Genomic DNA, 14,748 nt, shown 5'->3' on the forward strand with positions numbered 1-14,748 from the left:
GGGCTTCCAACCTGTTTTTCAATTTTTTTTACCTGTTGCCTGCCTGCTTGTCTGGGCCCGATCCTGTTTTCCTTGCTAAACCGTCCCTTTTCATTGGCACAAGCTTTGTTCCACTACCAATTTAGCAAGGAGGGTGGGCTCCTCAACTAGCCTCCACCCTTCCTGGTCCCTTTCCTTAAACATTTCTTTTAAAATTGTGAAATCACCACAATATCACTCAGAAAATAAAAAATACTACACTGCCCAAACGCCTATATCCTTCAGAGTTTGGTTTAACAAAGCAAGATCTGTTTAAAAGGAGTAATTTCTTGAACAAAGTATCATCTTTGGATTGCTTCCTTTCAAACATTTCCTACACAGTTGTTACCACTATTTTCCCTCACTCCTATATCCTTCAGAATTGAGTCTCACATAGAAAATACCACCTGAACATATCAGAGGGGTAGCCGTGTTAGCCTGGATCTGTAAAAAGCGACAAAGAGTCCTGTGGCACCTTATAGACTAACAGATGTATTGGAGCATAAGCTTTCGTAGGTGAATACCCACTTCGTCTGAACATTTTTTTTTTTATGAATCTCTTTTACCTTTATAACTTTCCGTGCCCACGCTCATGCTGGGACTTACAAAACAGAAATGTCTATACTCACTAAAAAGAACTCTGCCTGACAGAGCAGCAGGGGAAACGCTAAGCCCCCTACCTTTTGGGCTCGATCCTGCTACAACCAAGGGTATATTCACCTATGCAATTTTTCCCAGACACACGGGTTGGAGCGAGGACTCTAATCCTCCCCCTATTGCCCGGCACTTCTTTGACCGGGGGTTCATACACCAAATATAAAAACCCCTCCCAGGGATCAGAGCGAGAAACACTAAGTTCTCCTCTTGTGCTCAATCTTGCTACAGCTGAGGGTGTATGCACCTTGGATTTTTCGGTTTGGAGCGAGGATCTCTAAGTCCTCCTTCTACTGCCCGACCAAACTACGATCGGAGGTATACCCACCTCCAGTTATTTCCTCCCAGCAGTCCGGGGTGGAGAGAGGGATGCTAAACCTTTCTCCTGTTTTTCAGCCCTGCTACGACCGAGGGCGTGTATACCTTTTAATCATAAAAATTCTTAATTCATAAAATACCAACAGTGAATACAATATTAACCACACCTGGTTCCCTCTTTACTGCCCAGTATCTCTATGGCCGGGGGTGTGCACACCTGAATGATCGATCACCTTTAAGTGTATGGTATAACTTCTTAGCAGTATTGTCAATAATTATAGCGCATATTCTTCCCCCTTTCACAATTCTCCACCAAAATTGTTATGCTTAAATAAAGCACACAAGATCTTTTATAGGGGAGAAGGCAACATGCCACATTTATTGAGAATACAGCAGTTAGCGTATGCTTTTCAGTTACACACACACACCATGCATACAGTCCCGCCAGTCGATGTTTATAGTTATGAGTCCAGAATCTGGATCAATCTAGTGGCCAGCCAGATTGGTCGCAGAGGGGAGCCGGGCTCTGTCAGTCGCGATCCGATGCTACTGGAGTAGTGGCAAGACGAACCCAAAGTTTCATAGCAAAGCACTCTGTTCTTATAGTCTTTTTTTTCTGTTGAAGTCTATGGATTTTGCTGTGTCAGTTTATGTCTGGTTACTTCTTAATTGGTGTTATCTTTTGATGTAAACATTCCAAAACACTTCCAAGAGGGTCATCCTGTCCCAGATTTGATTTAATCAATTGTCTTTAGGGGTGCTAGTCTCCACCTCAGGGTCGTCAATCTGCCCTTCCTCAATCATGGATTCACGTTGATGGTTCTCTGGCATCAATAAGTCTTGATAAGTGTCTTCGCTCCTCCTTTCTTGACCATCTGGTTAACAATGGCCTTCACACCTTATCTTTTCCTGATGCATGCATTCTTCATTCACACAAACAGTCTTTTACAGAGATCTTTGAGAATACAAATAGCAGTATTTTATATTGAGCAAAAAGACATTGTAAATTAAACCTTGCTAAGTTTTATAACCAAAATAATTCACATTGAGGCCCAGGCGTTCAATGTTCATCTAATCTACTTAACATAGACACAATACAGGACCCTGTCTCTTACTAACTAAACCTTAAAACAAAGAACTAAAAAGGGCCCAATTTGTAATGCATATGGGAAACAGAATCCCATAATCTCAATGACTCTTATTCCTTTTTGCTACTCAAAAAGGGTGGCTGGCAGGATGAAATCAAATCATACCTTAATTTTCATAGTACAATTATAAAATCCTGCTCCTACACTAAGAGATAGGTGCATCTCTGCTTGATTAAGACTATAGGGATAATTCCTATAGCTATTACAGGCTCTGTCCTCTAACCTTCCATAGGCAACTTTCCCACCACAGTGAGAACAGGGTGTACCAGAGAAAAAACAGGAAGAAAAGAACCTAATGGATTTTTAAAGTAAATTTTCTCTTCCATGTTTTTTGTTCTTTTGAGAGGGAAGATCCTAGATGAGGAAACAGAAACCTGACATGAAAATACCCCTTTTATTTCCATCTGTTATATAAACTGAAGGCTGTGTCTGATTCAGGCTCTATTCTGCATAAGAAGGAATGTTTAGATTTTCATAGGAAAACCCAGGTAGTTTCCTCACAGAATTTTTTTTTTGTTAGCCTTTCTTTCTTATTTATGAAAAAGCTAACTCTAGCCTTGAGAGACTTTTCAGGCCCTTTTATGGCACTTTATTGCAAAAATACTCCATAATTGTCCATTTCCCACTCTCCCCCCATTTTTTTTTGACTCAGGCATGTAATTATTGAATGAAATTCTACAAATAAATACAAATTCTACAAATAAATACAACACACACACACAATCAAAATAGTGTACGTTACTCGTGTTCCTCTATCCTTCTATGCCATCACACCCTTCAAACAGTTTTGCATTTTCCCGCAGTAGAGCATTCAGGGACAAAGGGAAAGAACCCAGCTGCATAACTTCACAAAGCATCAGACAAATATCAGATCAACAACAACAACAAATCTAAAAAGTCTATCCCAAACTCAAGAAGAGTATATTAAACATCCTGAATTAAGAAGAAGAAGAGAGAATGGTCTAAGCAAATTCAATTCTACTTGTTCTTAGGATTAATCTCTAGTTTTCTGACAAAATCTGAACATATTCATGTTCTGAAGGCTCCAAGGCTACATACATAGTCAGAAAGAAAGAAAGGCAGCGCTAACATAACACAATGGAGCATATTCTGCTTGCTTTCAGGTTTCAGAGTAGTAGCTGTGTTAGTCTGTATCAGCAAAAAGAATGAGGAGTAGTTGTGGCACCTTAGAGACTAACACATTTATTTGAGCATAAGCTTTCATGGGCTAAAACCCACTTCATTGGATGCATGCAGTGGAAAATACAGTAGGAAGCTATATATACACAGAGAACATGAAAAAATGGGTGTTGCCATACCAACTATAACAAGACTAATCAATTAAGGTGGGCTATTAGCAGGAGAAAAACACCTACAAGATCTCTATCAAGCATTCTTGCAACTACTATACCCACCTGCTGAAGTGAAGAAACCAGTGACAGAGCCAGAAGAGTAGCCCACGAAAGCTTATGCTCAAATAAATTTGTTAGTCTCTAAGGCCTGGTCTACACTACGGGTTTAGGTCGACTTTAGCAGCGTTAAACCGAATTAAGCCTGGACACGTCCACACAACGAGGCCCTTTCTTTCGACTTAAAGGGCCCTTTAAACCGGTTTCTTTACACCACCTCCGACGAGGGGATTAGCGATAAAACCGGCCTTTGCGGGTCGGAATTGGGGTAGTGTGGACGGAATTCGATGTTATTGGCCTCCGGGAGCTATCCCACAGTGCTTCATTGTGACCGCTCTGGACAGCGCTCTCAACTCAGATGCACTGACCAGGTAGACAGGAAAAGACCCGCGAAGGTTTGAATTTCATTTCCTGTTTGCCCAGCGTGGAGAGCACAGGTGACCACGCAGAGCTCATCAGCACAGGTAACCGTCATGGAGTCCTCCCAGGATCGCAAAAGAGCTCCAGCATGGACCGAACGGGAGGTACGAGATCTGCTCGCCATATGGGGAGATGAAGCAGTGATAGCTGAACTCCGTAGCAGTAAAAGAAATGGAAAAGTATTAGAAAAGATCTCCAAGGCCATGAAGGACCGAGGCCATAACAGGGACACACAGCAGTGCCGCGTGAAAATTAAGGAGCTACGGCAAGCCTACCACAAAGCCAGAGAAGCAAACGGAAGGTCCGGGGCAGAGCCGCAAACTTGCCGCTACTACGCGGAGCTGCATGCGATCCTAGGGGGTGCAGCCACCACTACCCCAACCGTGTGCTATGACTCTCTCACTGGAGAAACACACAGGGAAGACGGTTCGGGGAACGAGGAAGATGACGATGGAGGTACTGTAGGTAGCTCACAGCAGCAAGGAAGCGGAGAAACCGGTTTCCCCAACAGCCAGGATATGTTTGTGACCCTGGACCTGGAACCAGTAACCCCCGAACTCACCCAAGACCCTCAGGGCACACAGGAGACCTCTGGTGAGTGTAACTTTGTAAATATTTGTAAACATTACAAAAAAAAGCAAGCAAGTCTGTTAACGTGTATGGGGATGGAGCGGAAATCCTCCAGGGACATCTCCAGAAAGCTCTCCTGGTTGAAATGGGGTGATTTTATTAAGGGGGACATTCAGAGGCGCCCGTTCCTGCTCTTCTGACCAGAAATGTTCCCCGCTGTTAACCACGCGGTGGGGGGGAGGGGTGAAGTGATCATCCCAGAGAATCGTGTGTGTGTGTGTGTGTGGGGGTGGTTTACTTGTGTTTGTGCCGCATGTTAACCGGGAAACCGCAGCCCCCTCCTTTTACATTGAAACCCCATTTTAAATGGACAACCCAATTCATCCTCTCCCTTCTCCTCCACCAGCTGCAAATGTTTCTCCTTCGCAGAGGCTCGTGAACATTAGAAAGAGAAAACGTAAGACGAGGGACGAGATGTTCACGGAGCTGCAGATGTCCTCCCATGCTGATAGAGCACAGCAGAATGCGTGGAGGCAGTCAATGTCGGAGATGAGAAAAGCCCAATATGAACGAGAGGAGAGGTGGCGGGCTGAATCGCGGGAAGAACAGAGCAAGTGGCGGGCTGAAGACGATAGGTGGCGTCAGCTTGCAGACAGACGGCAAGAGGCAATGCTCCGTCTGCTGGAGCATCAAAGTGATATGCTCGAGCGTATGGTTGAGTTGCAGGAAAGGCAGCAGGAGCAGAGACCGCCGCTACAGCCCCTGTGTAACCAACAGCCCTCCTCCCCAAGTTCCATAGCCTCCTCACCAAGACGCCCAAGAACACGGTGGGGGGGCCTCCGTCCACCCAGTCACTCCACCCCAGATGATCGCCAAAGCATCAGAAGGCTGGCCTTCAATAAGAGTTAAAGTTTTAAAATGCAGTGTGTCCTTTTCCATCCCTCCTCCCCCACCCATCCCAGGCTACCTTGGCAATTATCCCCCTACCTCTGTAAGGAACTAATAAAGAATGCATGAATGTGAAAAAACAATGACTTTATTGCCTCTGCAAGCGGGAGGGGAGGGGAGGGTGGGGTGGGGTGGTTGGTTTACAGGGAAGTAGAGTGAACCGGGTGGGGGGGGGGTTGGAGGGTTCATCAAGGAGAAACAAACAGAAGTTTCACACAGTAGCCTGGCCAGTCACAAAACTCGTTTTCAAAGCTTCTCTGATACGCACCGCGCCCTGCTGTGCTCCTCTAACCGCCCTGGTGTCTGGCTGCGCGTAATCAGCGGCCAGGCGAGTTGCCTCAACCTCCCACCCCGCCATAAAGGTCTCCCCCTTACTCTCACAGATATTGTGGAGCGCACAGCAAGCAGCAATAACAATGGGGATATTCTTTTCGCTGAGGTCTGAGCGAGTCAGTAAGCTGCGCCAGCGCGCTTTTAAACGTCCAAATGCACATTCCACCACCATTCGGCACTTGCTCAGCCTGTAGTTGAACAGGTCCTGACTCCTGTCCAGGCTGCCTGTGTACGGCTTCATGAGCCATGGCATTAAGGGGTAGGCTGGGTCCCCAAGGATCACGATAGGCATTTCAACATCCCCAATGGTCACTTTCTGGTCCGGGAAGAAAGTCCCTTCCTCCAGCTTTCGAAACAGAGCAGAGTTCCTGAAGACGCGAGCATCATGTACCTTTCCTGGCCATCCCACGTTGATGTTGGTGAAACGTCCCTTGTGATCCACCAGGGCTTGCAGCAGCATTGAAAAGTACCCCTTGCGGTTTACGTAGTCGGTGGCTTGGTGCTCCGGTGACAAGATAGGGATATGGGTTCCGTCTATGGCCCCGCCACAGTTTGGGAATCCCATTTCAGCAAAACCATCCACTATTGACTGCACGTTGCCCAGAGTCACTACCCTTGCTATCACCAGGTCTTTCATTGCCCTGGCAAATTGGATCACAGCAGCCCCCACAGTAGATTTGCCCACTCCAAATTGATTCCCGACTGACCGGTAGCTGTCTGGCGTTGCAAGCTTCCACAGGGCTATCGCCACTCGCTTCTCAACTGTGAGGGCTGCTCTCATCTTGGTATCCTGGCGTTTCAGGGCAGGGGAAAGCAAGTCACAAAGTTCCATGAAAGTGGCCTTACGCATGCGAAAGTTTCGCAGCCACTGGGAATCGTCCCATACCTGCAGCACGATGCGGTCCCACCAGTCTGTGCTTGTTTCCCGGGCCCAGAATCGGCGTTCCACGGTATCAACCTGCCCCAGTGACACCATGATTTCCACATTGCTGGGGCCCGTACCTTGTGTGAGGGCTGTGTCCATGTCAATTTCCTCATCACTCTCGTCGCCGCGCTGCAATCGCCTCCTCGCCTGGTCCGGGTTTCGCCTTGGCATGTTCTGGCTCTGCATATACTCCAGGACAATGCGCGTGGTGTTCATAGTGCTCATAATTGCCGCGGTGATCTGAGCGGGCTCCATGATCCCAGTGCTAGCTATGGCGCCTGGTCAGAAAAAAGGCGCGAAAGTAGTATCTGATGGACCAGGAGAAGGAGGGCGGGAGGGAGGGAGGGAGGGAGGGAGGGCCGAGTGACGACATGGCGTACAGGTACAGGAACAGGGAGAAACACAAACAACTGTCACACAGAATGGTCCCCCCAAAGATTAAACTGGAAACCCTGGGCTTAGCAGGCCGTTGATTTCACGGAGGAAGGGGAAGCAAATGAACACAGAACAAATCTATTTTTTACATCTTAAGGTGGCAGCCGACGCTGCAGCATGAGTGACAGCCATACCAGTATGACGACGATGGGTACCAATCATAATATGCCACCATCTGCCAAAAGGCAAGGGGCTGCTGCTGTGTAGCAATGCAGCCCCACGTCTGCCAGCCCCACGTCCGCCAGCACCCAGCATCGCCCTCGGCCTCTTCTGGGTGCTTAGCAGACAATATTGGGCAATTGGCAGAAAATAGTATATTATGACTGGTAACCGTCATCATCGAAACAGTAGCATGTCTGCCCAGGTGGCCATGATTGACAGCCATACCAGTACGACGACGACGGGTACCAGTCATAATATACCATCGCCTGCAAGGGGCTGGTGCAATGCAGCACTACGGCTGCCAGCCCCACGGCTATCACTCATGCTACACCGTCTACCGCCAAAAGGCAGTTAGCAGCTGCTGCTGTGTAGCAATGCAGTCCCACGTCTGCCGGCACCCAGAGGACATATGGTGACGGTGAGCTCAGCTGAGCTGAGCGGGCTCCATGCTTGCCGTGGTATGTTGTCTGCACAGGTAACCCAGGTAAAAAGGCGCGAATCTATTGTCTGCCGTTGCTGTGACGAGGGGGGAGGGGCCTGACGACATGTACCCAGAACCGCCCGCGACACTGTTTTGCATCATCCGGGCATTGGGATCTCAACCCAGAATTCAAAGAAAAGGCGCGAACCGCTTCTCGGCTCGAGCTGTGGCGCAAACGTAGTATCTGACGGCCTAGGGGAAGGAGGGAGGGGGGCCGAGTGACGACATGGCGTACAGGCACAGGGAATTAAAATAAAGAACGGTGGCTGTGCATCAGGGAGAGACACAAACAACTGTCACAGACTGGTCCCCCCCAAAGATTAAACTGAAAACCCTGGGTTTAGCAGGCCGTTGATTTGACGGAGGGAGGGGGAAGCAAATGAATACAGAGAAAATCTATTTTTTTATATCTTAAGACGACGGTGCAGCGTGACTGATAGCCCTCGGCATCTTTCTGGGTGCTTGGCAGCAAATACGGGGCGGTGTATGACGATGGTCTTCAGGCCTATTGCACGAGCTGCTGCTCAGGGAAGACTCTGCTAACGTGCGATGACCCGACTTGTAATAGGCCGGCTAACAGTCATAATACACCATTTACTGCCAAAAGGCAAGCCCCACGGCTGCCAGCACCCAGATCGCCGATGAAGGCTACCAGTCTACTGCACCGTCTACCGCCAAAAGGCAGTTAGCAGCTGCTGCTGTGTAGCAATGCAGTCCCACGTCTGCCGGCACCAAGAGGACATATGGTGACGGTGAGCTCAGCTGTGCTGAGCGGGCTCCATGTTGTCTGCACAGGTAACCCAGGTAACCCAGGTAAAAAGGCGCGAATCTATTGTCTGCCGTTACTGTGACGGGGGAGGGAGGGGCCTGACGACATGTACCCAGAACCGCCCGCGACACTGTTTTGCATCATCCGGGCATTGGGATCTCAACCCAGAATTCCAAGGGGCGGCGGAGACTGCGGGAACTGTGGGATAGCTGTGGGATAGCTACCCATAGTGCAATGCTCCGGAAGTCGACGCTAGCCTCGTACTGTGGACGCGGTCTGCCGACTAGAGCACCTAGAGCATTTTATTGTGTGGACATACACAATCGGCTGTATACAACCGATTTCAATAAAACCGGCTTCTATAAATTCGAAATAATTTCGTAGTGTAGACATACCCTAAGGTGCCACAAGTACTCCTGTTCTTTTTGCTGATACAGACTAACATGGCTGCTACTCTGAAAGCAGAATATGCTCCATTGTGTTGTGTTAGCGCTGCCTTCCTTTCTTTCTTTCTCTCTTTCTTTCTTTCTTTCTGTGTCTGACTATGTATGTAGCTTTGGAGCTCCTCATTCTGTTCTGCTTTCAATTACACTAGTGTAAATGCAGTGTAATTCTCTTGACTGCAGTGGATTTAATGATGTAATTGATAGCAGAACCTAGCTCTTAGATTATTTAATATCTAGTCTTAATATTATAAAGCATATTACTTTGTGTCCATGCATGTTAGTAAAAAAGTCTTTACTGAATATTTAAAAATACATATTTTTAACTGTACCATTTTATATTCAGTATCATTAACAGGAGAGTCCATCAGATGAAAAGTGCACTCACCTGATTAACAGGAACAACCTCGTCTGTGCACAAGGAGAGTCATTTTTGTCAGACCTGAAAGGAGGGGGTCATGCTGGCAGTGAATGGCTTTGGCAGAAAACCCCCAGAATGAATGTGGAAGCATAGGCTAACTCTTTGACATGGTACTTGTTTTCATCAGAGCTATTTGTGGAATGGAATGGTGACTTTGATCACTAACATGTTGGGGGGGCATTACAGAGGTACACTGAAAGGCTGACCATAGTGCAATGCTCAGTGCAGGATACATTCTGATGGTTTGTGCGTGTGTCAGAGATAAAAGTGCTGTTATGATGGGAGGTAATAAATTGGTGAATGATTCAAAGAATTAGCCAGACATTTAGAAATATATTTTAAAGGAGGAGAGAAAAATGATCAGCGCATCCTATTGTTATTACCAGTACTCTGACCACCTGTAATATGTTAGGTAACCATGAAGGTTTATTAGGTCTGTATCTTGAGGTATAAGTGCTCAAGTGAACTATCAGTCCAGAGCATTATTATTTAGTTATTGCTTTACAATATCAAGCTAAGCTTGAGGCCTCATTGTTCTAGGTATTCTGCATACGCATAGGAACATATGGTGCCTTGAAAAGCTTATATTCTAAATAGATGAGACAGATAAAGAATGGGAGAAAGGAAGTATTAATATCTCCATTTTACAGGTGGGAAATCATGACATAGAGACATTAAATAATTTGCCCAAGGTCAGCAGGAACTTTGTGGCAGAGCCAGGAATTAAACCAGGTGGCCTGCGTCCCAGTGCAGTGTTCTAAACACAATAACCTCTTGATATGTTCCTGTATTCCAGGAAGCTCTTAGCTAGTATCTGATCACTGACCAGAACTGACATGATTACTGCATGGTTACATTAAGTATTAACTAAAGGTTTCTTTGTATTGCACAAAGTGTGTAAACTTGCTACTTCTTTTCATAGTGATAACAGTAATAATAATAGGCCCTTTTCATCTATAGATTTCAAAGTGTTTTATAAAGGAGAGTAAATACCATTCACTTGTCACATACTTTTGTCCGTTAGATCTCAAAGTGTGTTATCAAGGAGAGTAAATATCATTCACTTGTCAGGCCCCTTACCTGCTGTCTGCTCATTAATTCATCAACCTGAGACTTATTCTAACATTCCAGACACTGATGCAGCTTCACACAGCTCACCTGTGTTGCTTTTTTAAAATTAACCTGCTAGACAAATGTTTCCTCTTCGGGCCCCAAATATGGAATTTCCCCCAGATATACTCTAGTCAGAGGCCCCAGATGAGCAAGATTCAGCTCAAAACCAATAAACATCATTTTTAGCCATACAAATACCAAGTCTAACATCTTCATAGATTCCAAAGCCAGAAGGGACTGTGGTGACTATCTAGTCCAGGGGTAGGCAACCTATGGCATGCGTGCCGAAGGCGGCACGCGAGCTGATTTTCAGTGGCACTCTCACTGCCCAGGTCAGGGTCACCGGTCCGGGGGGCTCTGCATTTTAATTTAATTGTAAATGAAGCTTCTTAAACATTTTAAAAACCTTATTTACTTTACATACAACAATAGTTTTGTTATATATTATAGACTTATAGAAAGAGACCTTCTAAAACGTTAAAATGTATTACCGGCACACGAAACCTTAAATTAGAGTGAATAAATGAAGACTCAGCACACCACTTCTGAAAGGTTGCCGACTCCGATCTAGTCTTACCTCCTGACTAGCACAGGCCATAGAACTTCCCCCAAATAATTCCTAGAACTGATCTTTTAGAAAAACACCCAATCTTGATTTTAAAATGGTCAGCGATGGAGAATCCACTGGATTTGTAAATTGTTCCAATAATTAATAGAATGTCAGGGTTGGAAGGGACCTCAGGAGGTCATCTAGTCTAAACCCCTGCTCAAAGCAGGACTAATCCCCAGACAGATTTTTGCCCTAGATTCCCTAAATGGCCCCCTCAAGGATTAAACTGACAACCCTGGGTTTAGCAGGCCAATGCTCAAACCACTGAGCTATCCCTCACCCTCACTGTCAAAAATTTACACCTTATTTCCAATCTGCGTTTGTCTAGCTTCAGCTTCCAGCCTTGAATCATGTTATACCTTTCTCTGCTAGATCAAAGAGCCCATTTGCAGCACTGCCATTCCCAGCTTGTCAGTCTGACCCAGGCCTGGCCTAGAGTTCTTGAAGGGTCAGAGATATCGATCTTTAAACACCTGTTTTAGATGATTATTGGATATGTTTATGGGTGAGCCATATACAATTGGACTCTTAGTTAGTCTGCACTGCAGCAGGGTGGTGTGATTCCCAGTGCAGGTAGACAGACTTGTGCTAGCTACAGAGGCATGGCAAGGCCCTAGAGGGCCTGATGCAAGAATAGGTGAAGGCCCCCTTCAGACCGTACAATTTTGCTTCCCATACCATCTTGGAAAATCAGAGCATATCCGTCTTATCCATAATGACATAAACACAATATGCAGGGTACCTCAATACACTTTTGCAGGCTAGCAACACACAGTAAAAGGCCTATTTACACATTTATGCAAAATGCTCACTGGCAGTGATGTAGTTCTAAATTTTATAACACAGGAGCCCTGTAGCAATGTCAGATTGGTCATTCTGTTATGTGTGAGATAGATTTTGGAGACTATCTTGTTGTGTGATGTCATGATAGGTTTTGACTATAGGTGCTCTATCTTAACAAACATTTTACCAGGAAATCTTATCTAACTGAAAGTCGATGCACCAGCAGTTATGAGGCGTCACACATTAGTAATACATACAACTGAGCTTTAAATGTCAAACTTAAAACTAAGTAGCATGGCACTTCCAAAGGATGCATATCATTTGTCAAAAAGCCTTAGGATTGAGTCACCATTGTGTTACTCTAGTTTCAAGTGCAACTCCACCACTGTAAAATGGGAGTAATGTGATGGGGAATCAAGCCACAAATCTTGATACCTGGACCCAGAGTTTTGCCCAGGACAAAACTTGCAATTTGAGCACAAACAACATTTGCTTTTCATTCACTAATCACGTGGGTTGGGCACCAAATGCAAACAAGTGTTGTCACAAATATACAGACCACTCTTGAAAATTCGGTCTCTGTGTCACAGAAACCAAACACAATGATCCGTTCTGCCATCCAATTAAAAAACAAAACTACTAAAACAACTACAACTTCAGCACTTTTCAAAGATCATGGTACCTAGTCCATTTTACATTACTGTCTAAGTCAGACACTTATAGAATCATAGGGCAGGTCTACACTAGAAGCTGTGCCGCTATAGTGCATCTGATGAAGACGCTGTATGCCAATGGCAGAGCGCTTTCCCATTGGCATAATTACTCCACCCCTGTGAGAGGTGGAAGCTATGTCAGTGGGAGAGCGTGTCTCACCAACGTAGCGCCAGTGTGGTCAGCACTTAGGTTGCTGTAACTTATGATGCACAGGGAGAATGGCTTTTTCACACCCCTGAGTGATGCAAGTTAGATTGACTTAAGAGGTAATGTAGACCTGCCCATAGGTTAGAAGGGACCGCAAGGGTCATCTAGTCTAACTCCTTGCCAAGATGCTGGACATGTTGTGTCTAATCTAAACCATCCAAGACAGAGGGCTATCCAGCCTTCTTTTAAAAACCACCAGTGAAGAATCTTCCACAACCTCCCAAGGCCGTCTGTTCCATTGTCCAATTGTTCTTACAGTTAGGAAGTTTTTCCTGATATTTAATCTAAATTTGCTGTGCTGTAGTTTGAACCCATTGCCTCTTGTCCTGCCCTTTGTGGCAAAAGAGATCAACTCTTCTCCATCTTTTTATGGCACTTCCAAGTATCGGAAGACTGCTATTATATTCCCCCTTAATCTCCTCTTTTTCAAACTAAACATACTCAGTCCCTTCAGCCTTTGCTCATATGGCTTGCATTCCATCCCTTTGATCATCTGTGTCACTCGCCTCTGGATCCTTTCCAGTTTCTCTCCATCCTTTCTATACATTGGTGACCAAAATTGGACACAGTGCTCCACCTGAGGCCTAACCCAGTGCCAAGTAGAGTGGTACTATCACCTCCCGTGACTTGCATGCTGTGCCTCTGTTAATGCAACCCAAAATTGCATTTGCTTTTTTTGCAACAGCATCGCATTGCTGACTCATTCTGAGGTTGTGATCCACCACAACTCCCAAATCCTTCTCAGCAGTGATGCTGCCAAGCCAGTTTTCCCCCACTCTGTATTTGTGCATTTGGTTTTTCTTGCCTAAGTGTAGCACCTTACGTTTGTCTTTGTTGAATTTCATTTTGTTGTCTATAGCCCAGTTCTCCAATTTATCATGATCCCTCTGAATTTTAGCTCTATCCTCTAAAGTATTGGCAACCCTCCCTAGCTTCATGTCATCTTATGATGGTATGTCTACTTCTATATGGAGTAGAAGATGGCAGCCTTTATGCGGTCCACTTTGTTAAGTGAGAAATCACATATGCCATCAACCCAGCAACTGAACATTGATCAACGATCTCCTGGTCTTCAACAACTCAAGCCACCATAACAGCAGTCTTCAGGACCAAGCAACCAGCTGGCATTATTTTCTCCTACTTTTTTTTTTCTTACTTAGTTAATTTCATTGTATTATTACACTTTTAAGATGCAGTGGTTAGGTTGCACAATGAAGAGGCAAAGATCTGGAGGTACGCTGGAATGCACTGAGTGAGGCTATGGGCCCACCACTGCTATATATTGAATAGTGAAAGTAAAATACATATCCATCTGCTTCTATATCATAGAAATGTTACGTGACCTAGATAAAAAGCCAGGCCTCACCCATTTTGGACCATAAGTGATTTTGGACCACTCCATAAATCCTATTTAATGGGCTGAGCAGATGAGGATTTCCATTGTCAAAATGTTGCATAGGAGCTAGAGGGCACCAGTGAATCTAGCAGCAGGGATGTGCTCGCCATCACTTCCCACAGCTTCCATTGGCTGGGAACGGTGAACCACGACCAATGGGAGCTGTGTGAGGGGCCATGCCTGCGGACGGTCAACATCAACAAAATGTCTCGCGGCCCGCAATCAGATTACCCTGATGGGCCGCATGCGACCTGTGGGCCACAGGTTGCCCACCACTGCCCTAGGGCGAGGCATCTGCTGCCTATATTCTCCCCTGCAGGTCTTCCCTGCCCTTAGCCTCCACCCACCCACGGCCGCAGGCCCAGGACTCTCTCCCCATCTGTCACCCCACAACCTTTCCTGTGAAGCTGCTCTGCTCAGCCACAATGGGACCTGGAGACCCCCGACCTGGCAACCTATACTTCACCAGCC

The sequence above is a fragment of the Trachemys scripta genome, chromosome 1 (genome assembly GCF_013100865.1).
Source record: "Trachemys scripta elegans isolate TJP31775 chromosome 1, CAS_Tse_1.0, whole genome shotgun sequence".
Classification (NCBI taxonomy): Eukaryota; Metazoa; Chordata; order Testudines; family Emydidae; genus Trachemys; species Trachemys scripta.